The sequence below is a fragment of the Staurois parvus genome, unplaced genomic scaffold (assembly GCF_062004578.1).
Source record: "Staurois parvus isolate SC_StPar_1 unplaced genomic scaffold, SC_StPar_1.0 ptg001310l, whole genome shotgun sequence".
Lineage (NCBI taxonomy): Eukaryota > Metazoa > Chordata > Amphibia > Anura > Ranidae > Staurois > Staurois parvus.
In genome coordinates this window covers 137,083-151,113 of record NW_028319106.1, presented here as the reverse complement: position 1 = coordinate 151,113, position 14,031 = coordinate 137,083, and the positions used below count along the sequence as shown (strand labels likewise).

The 14,031-nt window shown below is 42.0% G+C and overlaps 1 long non-coding RNA gene across 1 annotated transcript in view; it reads left to right on the top strand.

Moving 5' to 3' along the window:
* LOC149437121 (uncharacterized) overlaps positions 1-14,031 on the top strand; it is an 830,460-nt gene that overhangs the window by 782,677 nt on the left and 33,752 nt on the right. The window lies entirely within an intron of this gene.

Sequence of the window (14,031 nt, the reverse complement as noted above, 5' to 3'; positions counted from 1 at the left end):
AGACTGATGTGACTGCGGGGGAGGGGACATTAGAGTGTAAGCTCCTCTGCACAGAGAATGATGTGACTGGCTCAGTGATCTCTGTACAGCACTGCGGTATATGTCAGAGCTATATAAATGTATAATAATAATACTGTGTGACTGCGGGGGAGGGGACATTAGAGTGTAAGCTCCTGTGCACAGAGTCTGATGTGACTGTGGGGGAGGGGACATTAGAGTGTAAGCTCCTGTGCACAGAGTCTGATGTGACTGTGGGGGAGGGGACATTAGAGTGTAAGCTCCTGTGTACAGAGTCTGATGTGACTGTGGGGGAGGGGACATTAGAGTGTAAGCTCCTGTGTACAGAGACTGGTGTGACTGTGGGGGAGGGGACATTAGAGTGTAAGCTCCTGTGTACAGAGACTGGTGTGACTGTGGGGGAGGGGACATTAGAGTGTAAGCTCCTCTGGTACAGAGACTGATGGGACTGTTGGGGAGGGGACATTAGAGTGTAAGCTCCTGTGCACAGAGTCTGATGTGACTGTGGGGGAGGGGACATTAGAGTGTAAGCTCCTGTGTACAGAGACTGGTGTGACTGTGGGGGAGGGGACATTAGAGTGTAAGCTCCTCTGGTACAGAGACTGATGTGACTGGCTCAGTGATCTCTGTACAGCACTGCGGTATATGTCAGAGCTATATAAGCGGTAATACTGAATATTTTCTTTCTGTATCATTTTCCCTCTTTCTGCCTGTTGTGATGCACATAATAACTTCCTCCTTTCTGATTCATTTGTTGTGTTTGCTCCTCGGTGAATCACGGCACAGAGAGAGATGGGAATGATAATACAGAAGCACGACCCTCCTGACCCCAGGACCCGCTGCCCCCCCAACCGCGTCACCTTGAACCCCTCGCCATGTGACCTTCAGATGGTCTGATACGTGTTCCTATAAGCGGGAATACAGCTGGCGTTTAATGGAAGTGATTCCTGCAGATCAATTGTTTGTCATGAAATAGCTCCTAAATGAAAGCTTTGTATGGGAGATCTATAATATCTCGCCATGCAGAACTGAAGATACACCTGACATTCTATTTATAGAGATGGCTGTTCGGTATTTGTTATGTTGCTGTATGACACCAATTTTTCTTTTGTATTCATTTTATTTTTAAGATTACTGACAGGAAATCACTGGCAGGCAGGACATCTACCCCTCAGGATAGAGACTTTGTCATATTTTTTCCTCATCTTAAACAGGATCTATGATGGCTTTTGTTCAGCTTCATTTACATATTTATATGAATTTAAACTCATGTTTTATATCCTTTTTTATCCTATTTCAGTTAATTCTATGTTTTACATATAGATATTTAAAACAGGGAGCAGCCATGGCACTGAAGTCAATGGAGTCAGTGGTTTCTAAACAGAAGATGTTTTCCTTCAGGCTCTTTCTCGCCAAATGAAAAAAATAAAAGGATGTATGTGTAGGGGGTAGTTGTTGTACTAAGGGCCCATTAACACATTGACGTCATCAAGCATTCACACTGCGCTTTTAATGGATGGCATGCCGCGGCCGTAACCCCCATGTGCATTCATAGTTACATAGTTAGTGGTCCAGCTGAAAAAAGACAAAAGTCCATCCAGTTCAACCATTAAAAAAAAAAAGTTATAATCCTACACCCACAGTTGATCCAGAGGAAGTAAAAAAATCCCAGCAAAGCACGATCCAATGTGCTCCTGCAGGGAAAACAATTCCTTCCTGATCCCCCGAGAGGCAATCGGATATTCCCTGGATCAACTTTACCTATAAATGTTATATCCAGTTATATTCTGTGTATCCCCCTTATGTATTATACATGGAGATCATATCCCCCCTTATGTATTATACATGGAGATCATATCCCCCCCCTTATGTATTATACATGGAGATCATATCCCCCCTTATGTATTATACATGGTGATCATATCCCCCCTTATGTATTATACATGGAGATCATATCCCCCCCTTATGTATTATACATGGAGATCATATCCCCCCTTATGTATTATACATGGAGATCATATCCCCCCTTATGTATTATACATGGAGATCATATCCCCCCTTATGTATTATACATGGAGATCATATCCCCCCTTATGTATTTATACATGGAGATCATATCCCCCCTTATGTATTATACATGGAGATCATATCCCCCCTTATGTATTATACATGGAGATCATATCCCCCCTTATGTATTATACATGGAGATCATATCCCCCCTTATGTATTTATACATGGAGATCATATCCCCCCTTATGTATTATACATGGAGATCATATCCCCCCCTTATGTATTATACATGGAGATCATATCCCCCCTTATGTATTATACATGGAGATCATATCCCCCCTTATGTATTATACATGGAGATCATATCCCCCCCTTATGTATTATACATGGAGATCATATCCCCCCTTATGTATTATACATGGAGATCATATCCCCCTTATGTATTATACATGGAGATCATATCCCCCCTTATGTATTATACATGGAGATCATATCCCCCTTATGTATTATACGTGGAGATCATATCCCCCTTATGTATTATACATGGAGATCATATCCCCCTTATGTATTATACATGGAGATCATATCCCCCCTTATGTATTATACATGGAGATCATATCCCCCCTTATGTATTATACATGGAGATCATATCCCCCCCTTATGTATTATACATGGAGATCATATCCCCCCTTATGTATTATACATGGAGATCATATCCCCCTTATGTATTATACATGGAGATCATATCCCCCCTTAATCTGCTCTTCTCAGTAGAGAATACATTCAGTTCCTCTAATCTTTCCTCATAGCTGATCTCCTCCCCAATGTTCTCTTTGTGAATTGGTGCCCATTCGCAGGAGTGGCGTCATCGCGGCTCGCCTGGTAAAGAGCCGGAACCCGCAAACCAGGAAGGAGCACCAGGTGAAGATGGAAGCCCTGTCAGCGGAATTTTTTTCAGGGAACATTTTTTTTTTCTTTTTTTACAACAAATTCAATGTGCACACAGAAGTGAAGAGGAGCATAGTGCTGAGATCCAACAACTTTACCGTTTTTCTTATGAATTGTTCCACAGTGCCTACAGCTACAGAGGTCAGTGAAGGCTTCTTCACGGCTTGCTAAGAATATTTACATTTTTCAAATGTCCACATCCAGGACACATCTCATTTTTAAAGATTGTGCTAGCACATAAAATCTTGTGAGGGTATATGGTCCTCTGAATGTTTTTGGGGCGGAGTTATCGTCACAGCGGATATGTAGGACTGGATTGATTACACATGATGGTGGATGTGTTTTGTTGGATATCCAAGACCACATACAGGAGCTCTAATAGAATGAAGGTAGATATATGAATTCCTATATGACCTGACAAGCTCAGCTCCATTCCTTCCAAGGTTCTTGGTGGTCTCAGAGTAAATTAGTTTTTTTTTTGCCCCTTTGTTAATAGAGCTCTGGAGGGAATCCTTATCTCTGTGGCCGTGTCTGGATAGGAAGAAGCATTGAGTACATTAGTTGCAGGGAGTTCAGGCAGTCCCTGACGTGTGCGCTAATTTCACATATTGACCTGCTGTCTAATGGAGATATCGGTCTCTGCGATTGCTGATAATCTTTTCTTTATGAAAGCCATTAATAAAACTCATTAGCGTCCTCATCGACTGCGCAGCCAGGGCCGCGATTAACTCCCTTATTCCCATCCTGGTGATGTCAGTTTATGGTGCCCCGGGGGTCCTTTATTAAAAGTGGTCATAAATATAAGATAGCTGATGGGCTTCTTTTTAAAGCACATTTGTCTCTCGTATGCAGCTAGGTCACAGCGTTGTAGGGCAGACGGGAACACGGATATCTCATTCAATCCTCAAAGCTTCATTGAACCATTTAGTTTAACTCAGCCAAATACATTCCAGGTGCATCAAAGTGAATGACGTTCAAAATCAAAAAGCAGCTACAGCCTGAGTAGGAAAGCCTGACTCCTGCCAGCATGCGGCAGAGAAGGACCCTTAGGCTGGCCGGAGATTATGCAATTGTCTTTCCTTCAACTACAGCCTATGCTGAACCTGACGAATTTCCATCTGTCTATGTCCAGTTTTATTGTCTGTGTATAAGCAGTGGTCTCTCTTCAGAGGTCTGACACGCATCTGCAGTAAACTCAGAGCTATTATTATTATTATACAGGATTTATATTATTATTATGTTATACAGGATTTATATTATTATTATTATACAGGATTTATATTATTATTATTATTATTATACAGGATTTATATTATTATTATTATACAGGATTTATATTATTATTATTATTATACAGGATTTATATTATTATTATTATTATACAGGATTTATATTATTATTATACAGGATTTATATTATTATTATTTTTATTATACAGGATTTTTATTATTATTATTGTTATACAGGATTTATATATTATTATTATACAGGATTTATATATTATTATTATACAGGATTTATATTATTATTAAAATTATTATACAGGATTTATATTATTATTATACAGGATTTATATTATTATTATTATTATTATACAGGATTTATATTATTATTATTATTATTATTATACAGGATTTATATTATTATTATTATACAGGATTTATATTATTATTATCATTATTATTATTATTATACAGGATTTATATTATTATTATTATAATACAGGATTTATATTATTATTATACAGGATTTATATTTATATTATTATCATTATTATTATTATTATTATTATACAGGATTTATATTATTATTATACAAGACTTATATTATTAATCTTATTATACAGGATTTATATTATTATTATTATACAAGATTTATATTATTATTATTATACAGGATTTATATTATTATTATTATACAGGATTTATATTTATATTATTATCATTATTATTATTATTATACAGGATTTATATTATTATTATTATACAGGATTTATATTATTATTATACAGGATTTATATTTATATCATTATCATTATTATTATTATTATACAAGATTTATATTATTATTATTATACAAGATTTATATTATTATTATTATTATACAAGATTTATATTATTATTATTATACAGGATTTATATTATTATTATTATTATTATACAGGATTTATATTTATATTATTATCATTATTATTATTATTATTATACAGGATTTATATTATTATTATTATACAGGATTTATATTATTATTATTATTATACAGGATTTATATTTATATCATTATCATTATTATTATTATTATTATACAAGATTTATATTATTATTATACAAGATTTATATTATTATTATTATTATTATTATTATACAAGATTTATATTATTATTATTATACAGGATTTATATTATTATTATTATTATTATTATTATACAGGATTTATATTTATATTATTATCATTATTATTATACAGGATTTATATTATTATTATACAGGATTTATATTATTATTATTATACAGGAATTATATTATTATTATTATACAGGAATTATATTATTTTTATTATTATACAGGATTTATATTATTATTATTATTATTATACAGGATTTATATTATTATTATTATTATTATACAGGATTTATATATTATTATTATTATACAGGATTTATGGCGCCAACAGTTTGCTCAGCGCTTTACAATATAACAGGAGACAATACAGCAACAATACAGTTCAATACAAGAGGGTTAGGAGGGCCCTGATCCTGGGAGCTTACAATCTAGGAGCTAGAGCTTTCCAATGAGCAGGGAGTGGGGACTTTGTAGATTGCAGCTGAATATAGCTCTTCAACTGAAAATCCAAGAAAGAATCCCGGACTTTCCTACAGCAATCCACTGAGCTGGCCAAAACCAACTCTTGAAGGAGTCTATTCCACATTCTCACAGCTCTTACTGTGAAGAATCCTTTCTGCTTACATTGACCTTTTTAGAGGAATAAAAGTAAAAGAACAAACTAAAAATGTCCTCAATCAACTGCAACCACCATGGTGACCCGGGTGTGCTGTGTCAGTCCCCGGCATGACAATCAACAATATGAGGACTCAGTCATTCTAAATCTCTCAGCTATGCAAACTGATCCAGAGAAAGTCTTTTATGGTCACTAAATCCCCCTTCAATTTTGTTCCCAGAGTCCAGGGCAATAATTAGTCCGGCTCGGGTCGCACATTATAAGGCGTCACCAGGGGCGGACTGACAACTCATGGGGCCCCCGGGTAATAGGGGATCATGGGGCCCCTGTGTCCTTGCCCAAACTCAAAAAAGCCTATGAAAAAGGTACCAGGGGCATCTCATGGGGCCCCCTACTGACCCCGGGCCCTCGGGAAGTGCCCGAGTTTCCAAATGGTCAGTCCTCCCCTGGGCTTCACATACTCCCAACCACCTGGGAGCAGGTTAGTGAGGACATAATGATCCGCATTCTTCACCCCTGCTGGTGAAATCAAGTATTTCAGGGAAGAAATGGCAATATTTATAGAAATTATATTTATAGAGCAGCGAATACAACATTCACCGAAGTCGAATCTTACAGGATCATGTGTCCTAAAGTGGAACTTAACTCTCAAAAGAGTGGGTTTCCTCCGGGTACTCCGGTTTCCTCCCACACTCCAAAGACATGCTGGTAGGTGAATTGGATCCTATCTAAATTGTCCCTAGTATGTGTATGTATGAATGTGAGTTAGGGACCTTAGATTGTACACCCCTTGAGGGTTAGAGACCTTAGATTGTACCCCCCTTGAGGGTTAGGGACCTTAGATTGTACCCCCCTTGAGGGTTAGAGACCTTAGATTGTACCCCCCTTGAGGGTTAGGGACCTTAGATTGTACGCCCCTTGAGGGTTAGGGACCTTAGATTGTACGCCCCTTGAGGGTTAGGGACCTTAGATTGTACACCCCTTGAGGGTTAGGGACCTTAGATTGTACGCTCCTTGAGGGTTAGGGACCTTAGACTGTACGCCCCTTGAGGGTTAGGGACCTTAGATTGTACGCCTCTTGAGGGTTAGGGACCTTAGATTGTACGCCTCTTGAGGGTTAGGGACCTTAGATTGTACGCCCCTTGAGGGTTAGGAACCCTAGATTGTACGCCCCTTGAGGGTTAGGGACCTTAGATTGTACGCCCCTTGAGGGTTAGGGACCTTAGATTGTACGCCCCTTGAGGGTTAGGGACCTTAGATTGTACGCCCCTTGAGGGTTAGGGACCTTAGATTGTACGCCCCTTGAGGGTTAGGGACCTTAGATTTTACGCCCCTTGAGGGTTAGGGACCTTAGATTGTACGTCTCTTGAGGGTTAGGGACCTTAGATTGTACGCCCCTCGGGGGTGGGGACTGATGTGAATGTACAATATATATGTAAAGTGCGGCGTAAATTGATGGCGCTATATAAGTACCTGAAATAAATAATATTGGAAGATGAGCATTTTCAGGCTGAAAATAGAAATCATAGATGCATTTATAAGAGAAACTTTTTGCCAGAAAAAAAATGCTTAACACGCATAAACGCGGCATTTAGGAGCGTTCGCCGTTTTCAAGCGTACATTAATTATACTAAAAAATGAGGAAATGTTTGAGAAAAACGCTTATGAAAGCAGACGCCCATAAACTCGTGTGCCATAGGAGCCACAATGAGCATTTTTTATGCTGATTTTTCTGCCATTGTTTCAGCGCATGGACCCTAAATGACTGATTCACCACCAGTGAACGTTTGGTGAAAGTCATATTCGCTGTTTTATAAATATGCCCCTAAGTGTCCATTTGGGGTTTACATCCACCTAGTCATTATCCACGGGTGTCAGCCGCAAGCTGTCACAGCCGGGAGGCCACACTGAAGATGCCGGCCTCCTGGAATACAGGACGGCTGGGGAAACGAGCTGCGGCGGGGGCAACGCGGGACCGAGGGACAGGTGAGTGGCTGTTTTTTAAAAGTCAGCAGATACAGTTTTTGTAGCTGCTGACTTTTATTTTTTTACAGAGTGAGTGGAGCTCCGCTTTAAGTCTTACAGTTCATGTTCTTAACCCCTTTGCGCCGGCCGCACACAATTGTCTGGGCCTAGACGCCGAGCGGCCGCACATTTGCGTCCATGTAACTAAATACATATGTGCTGAGAGCGCTCCCAGCACACATGTGTGGTACTCACGGAAAGGTCCCGGTCCGCTCTGTCGAACAGGACCTTTCCCGATCATGTGACCGCCGTGACGCGTCATCACGGCGGTCACATGATTCCTAAACCACGCCCCAACCGCCCCGCCTCCCGGCGTCTGAATCTCTTAAAGGGCCGGGAGGCGTCGGCGGGAAGGGGTTAAGAAAGTGGTGACAATTAAAGCCACTGCCAGCATGCTGCAAGGAAGGAGCATTGCTGTCTGTGTGGAAGCAGCGGCCTCTCTGCAGAGGTCTGACATGCTCTGCTCTCTGCTGACTCAGACCTATAGCTGTGCAATCAGCTGTGAGCATTTGCAGTAACATTTATAGGGAAAGTTGATCCAGGGAATTGCCTCTCGGGGGATCAGGAAGGAATTTTTTTCCCTGCAGGAGCAAATTGGATCGTGGTTTGCTAAGTTTTTTTTTTGCCTTCCTCTGGATCAACTGTGGGTGTCGGATTATAACTTTTTTTATGAACTGGATGGACTTTTGTCTATTTTCAGCCAGACTAACTATGTATGTAAGCTCATGGCAAACACATCTCAAATCTGTGTACTCCCTCCACCCTTAAAGAGAAACTCCACTTTTGTTGAGAAAAAAACCCCTCCCCTCTGGGGGATCGATGTACATTGCAGGGATTTTAACACACGTTGTTGCAGATCCCTACCGTTTGCTATTCTGGAGATATAGCTGTTTGTTTGTCTGTGTCCATGTGCAGAGTGACTCTGTATGGGAATGGATTTATAATTATCAATCAGCTGCTGCACCTGCAGAAAGTGGCAGGGTCTGCATCCCTGTAGACGAGATTTCTCTATGAGAGTATCTCACCATAAGTTAGGGTTCTCTGTCCAAAGGTGGGTTTTAACGTAAATAACTAAAGGCAAAACATTTTTTAGTTGTGGATAAAATGGAGAGGGATCAAAACCCCCCTGCCAAGTTGGTATTGCTGCCTGTGCCCCCTTTGGAGAGATTCTCTCTCTCTCTCTCTCTGTTTATCCTGCTGACCATTATCATGAAAATCTCAAATGTTGGGTTGTCCCCAGACCAGGATTAACCCCCCCTGGCGGTATTCCCGAGTGTAGATCGGGGTTAACTTTCAGCACCAGAAGCGGTAACCCCCCTAAGCTACACTTGGGAATACCCTGCAGTGTTGCTCCGGGATCCCTCGATCACTTACCTTGTCCTGCGCTCCCGCGATGTCCCCCCTGCAGTGTCCCCGGCAATGTCCTCCAGCTGATACCGGCATCCGTCTTCCGGGTTCCAGTCCCTGCGACGTCGGGACGTACGGGGGACGGAACTGGCGGGAAATTCAAAAATGTAAAAATTTGACATTCACTAAATCCACTAAAATCACATCGTATAACATTCCCATATCAAACCATTTCACATACATTGTGTCCCGAGTGCTTTGTCCGGCGCCCTGCCTGCATTTTTACTGTTCTTTCTGCCTGGAAGCTGAGAAACGTCCATGGCGTCCAAAAAGCGTCCCTTTAGGTCAGACGCGGTTTTAGACCGGCTAGAGGACAGCGATAGTAAATCAGAACCACTTGCAGAATTGAGTGATAATGATTGGTGGGGGAAATTCCTCATCAGACACTGAAAACGATTCTGCGAATGAGCTCAGCGATGTGCGAACTTGGCGCTCTATTTCACATTTCAGTGTTTTTGGTTTGATTATATTATTGAATTACATTTATTATTATATTATTATTATTTTTTATAATAATTTATTACATTATAATTTATGATTTCGTGTTTCAAATTTTATCATATCCGGAATGTTTAATAGACTCTTGTTCGGACAGATTTCAGTGAGTTATTCCTAAAAATTACAGCCTACAATAAAAAAACTACATATTTCCATGCAAAAAAATGTACCGCTTTGAGTGCAGAAATATGGACATAATCAGACCGCTAGGGAGGTTAAAGGGGAAATCTTCCAATGGAGACACTAATTCTGGTGACAACAAGGGATTCCCTCAATTTGAAGGGATCTCTTCCCACTTCTTGTTTTGGTTATTGGACAGGAAGTGAAAGGAAATTTCCCCGATGGGACACAGATGGCAAAAAACCTGACCGGGGTTATAACCCTCCCTTAGCCCTGGTTCACATATGTGCGTAACTGCGGGCCGCGTTTTGCGCAGGCACGAGAGCCCGTCCATTTGAATGGACTCCCGTGCCCCAGGACACAGGGAAGAAGTCCCTGCACTTCTTCTGAAAACGCAGCCCGCACAGGAACCTCGGATCCCAATACATTTGCGATTTCCAGTGCGGCCGGCGTGCCATTAGAATTAATGGCACCCGCCCACGGGTCCGCATTCCTCTGTGTGGGTGGTGCGGCTGCACAGATTTTTGTGTGGATCCACAGCGGCACCCCCCGCACAGATGTGCACCTAGCCTTAGTGTATCCAAAATGAAAAAAAAAAGGTTTGACTTTAGTTTATGTATTATTTATTTCAGGTACTTATATAGCGCCATCAATTTACACAGCGCTTTAGATATATATTGTACATTTACATCAGTCCCCGCCCCCGAGGGGCGTACAATCTAAGGTCCCTAACCCTCAAGGGGTGTACAATCTAAGGTCCCTAACCCTCAAGGGGCGTACAATCTAAGGTCCCTAACCCTCAAGGGGTGTACAATCTAAGGTTCCTAACCCTCAAGGGGCGTACAATCTAAGGTCCCTAACCCTCAAGGGGCATACAGTCTAAGGTCCCTAACCCTCAAGGGGGGTACAATCTAAGGTCCCTAACCCTCAAGGGGCGTACAATCTAAGGTCCCTAACCCTCAAGGGGAGTACAATCTAAGGTCCCTAACCCTCAAGGGGCGTACAGTCTAAGGTCCCTAACCCTCAAGGGGCGTACAATCTAAGGTCCCTAACCCTCAAGGGGGGTACAATCTAAGGTCCCTAACCCTCAAGGGGAGTACAATCTAAGGTCCCTAACCCTCAAGGGGCGTACAATCTAAGATCCCTAACCCTCAAGGGGCGTACAATCTAAGGTCCCTAACCCTCAAGGGGGGTACAATCTAAGGTCCCTAACCCTCAAGGGGTGTACAATCTAAGGTCCCTAACCCTCAAGGGGCGTACAATCTAAGGTCCCTAACCCTCAAGGGGTGTACAGTCTAAGATCCCTAACCCTCAAGGGGCGTACAATCTAAGGTCCCTAACCCTCAAGGGGTGTACAATCTAAGGTCCCTAACCCTCAAGGGGCATACAGTCTAAGGTCCCTATCTCACATTCATACATACACATACTAGGGACAATTTAGACAGGAGCCAATTCACCTACCAGCATGTCTTTGGAGTGTGGGAGGAAACCGGAGTACCTGGAGGAAACCCAAGCAGGTACAAGGAGAACATGCAAAATCCAGGCAGGTGGTGTCCTGCTTGGGATTTGAACCAAGTACTGCCAGGCGGCAGTGCTAACCATTCAGCCACTGTGCTGCTTCATCATGCTATGGCTTATATATGATTTTACTGGTTGGGTTTACATCCAATTTAATCCAGAAATCACCTCTCATTCTCTCAGGTTAGTTCTTAGCAGGGGCGGACTGACCATTCGAGCACTCGGTCACTGCCCGAGGGCCCGGGGTCAGTAGGGGGCCCCATGAAATGCCCCTGGTACCTTTTATAGGCTTTTTTGGATGTGCTTTGAGTGTGGGCAAGGACACAGGGGCCCCATGATCCCCTATTGCCCCTGGTACCTTTTATAGGCTTTTTTGGGTGTGCTTTGAGTGTGGGCAAGGACACAGGGGCCAATTGATCCCCTATTGCCCCTGGTACCTTTTATAGGCTTTTTTTGGGTGTGCTTTGAGTGTGGGCAAGGACACAGGGGCCCCATGATCCCCTATTGCCCCTGGTACCTTTTATAGACTTTTTTGGGTGTGCTAGGAGCGTGGGCAAGGACACAGGGGCCCCATGATCCCCTATTGCCCCTGGTACCTTTTATAGGCTTTTTTGGGTGTGCTTTGAGTGTGGGCAAGGACACGGGGGCCCCATGATCTCCTATTGCCCAGGGGCCCCATGAGTTGTCAGTGCGCCCCTGGTTCTTAGTTGTCCTGGGGAATCAAACAGGTTGCGCAGTACACGTTACCTCCCTGTGCGGCCAGCATGGCACGTGTTTTCAGAGCAGTTAATGAGTTTGTTGGTGTCATTGTTTCTCCTGACCGTTTCATGTATATTGATCTGTGTATTGATTTCATCGATTGCCCAAATTGTCTTACAATCTAATCTTCTTAGTCTGGAAGGCTTGGTTGGACATTCCGCTGCCGGCGCGGCTCCACTAGAGGTTCCGGAATGTCTGCCGCAAAATACCGATGGCGTCCGTATCTCTCATTATCTGTAATATTATTGCACAATGCTGTGTCATTGATACTTGGGAAGCGCAGCGCGCCATGAACCGGTATCTGTTCTCTTCCTCGCCATCCGCACGCCGTTGACAAATCTCTGGTTTCAGGTGAACTGCCCAGCTGCCGATGTGGAGCGATCCACTGAATGCAATGATCTATGTGAGCTCTCCGCAGAGGTCTGGACCACGTGATATCTCCGCTACTTACAAAGGCGTTTAATTAAAAAGAGGAAAATTGGAATTCCTTGTCGCTGTGATCTTAATTGTGACATTTGCAGTTCAGTAAACACAGGCGACGTTTTATAAATGTTTGTTTTAGTCTCTGCTGATAAATGGGCTGCGCATGGGTCAGCATCGGCTTTTCTGTTCTCTGATATCAAACAAATGAGCGGGATGATCCATTCATTCAAGGGTGGTGTTTGGGCGGCTCTAAGAGGGTTGTGTAGCAAATCTTTCTCACAGTTTCTTTTGGATACTTACCTTTTGTTCTGATAGCTTCAGAGCCGTCACATGACATGCAAGGTACTCTTCCTTTTTTTGGACCATTGGGCTTTCACTGCATCATTTTACTGTGCAGGGCAGTGCTGTAGCACAGAGGTTCAGTGCCAACCAACACCGAGTAATTGGGATGCTGTGACGGGAGTCACTTTGGGTGGGGGGCCCATGGAACCCAGCTTACTTTGGAGAGGTGGGGAGACCCCTGTCTCAGCTCCCCATATCCCTATTATGTGTAAGTCACACTGTGCCTGTTAGGGGTACAAGGTGATCTGTCCTAATGTTGTGTAGACATGTCTAGGAGATAGTTGGGGTTGGGGTTGTGGATTGTTTGGTGGCATGTGGTTGCATCCAATTGTTCTATTGTGTGTCTTGCTTGGGAGCAAACTATTATGGGATGTATGTGTTTATGTATATTATACATGGAGATCATATCCCCCTTATGTATTATACATGGAGATCATATCCCCCCCTTATGTATTATACATGGAGATCATATCCCCCCTTATGTATTATACATGGAGATCATATCCCCCCTTATGTATTATACATGGAGATCATATCCCCCTTATGTATTATACATGGAGATCATATCCCCCCTTATGTATTATACATGGAGATCATATCCCCCCTTATGTATTATACATGGAGATCATATCCCCCCTTATGTATTATACATGGAGATCATATCCCCCCTTATGTATTATACATGGTGATCATATCCCCCCCCCCCCTTATGTATTATACATGGAGATCATATCCCCCCTTATGTATTATACATGGTGATCATATCCCCCCTTATGTATTATACATGGAGATCATATCCCCCCTTATGTGTTATACATGGAGATCATATCCCCCCTTATGTTTTATACATGGAGATCATATCCCCCCTTATGTATTATACATGGAGATCATATCCCCCTTATGTATTATACATGGAGATCATATCTCCCCCTTATGTATTATACATGGAGATCATATCCCCCCTTATGTATTATACATGGAGATCATATCGCCCCTTATGTATTA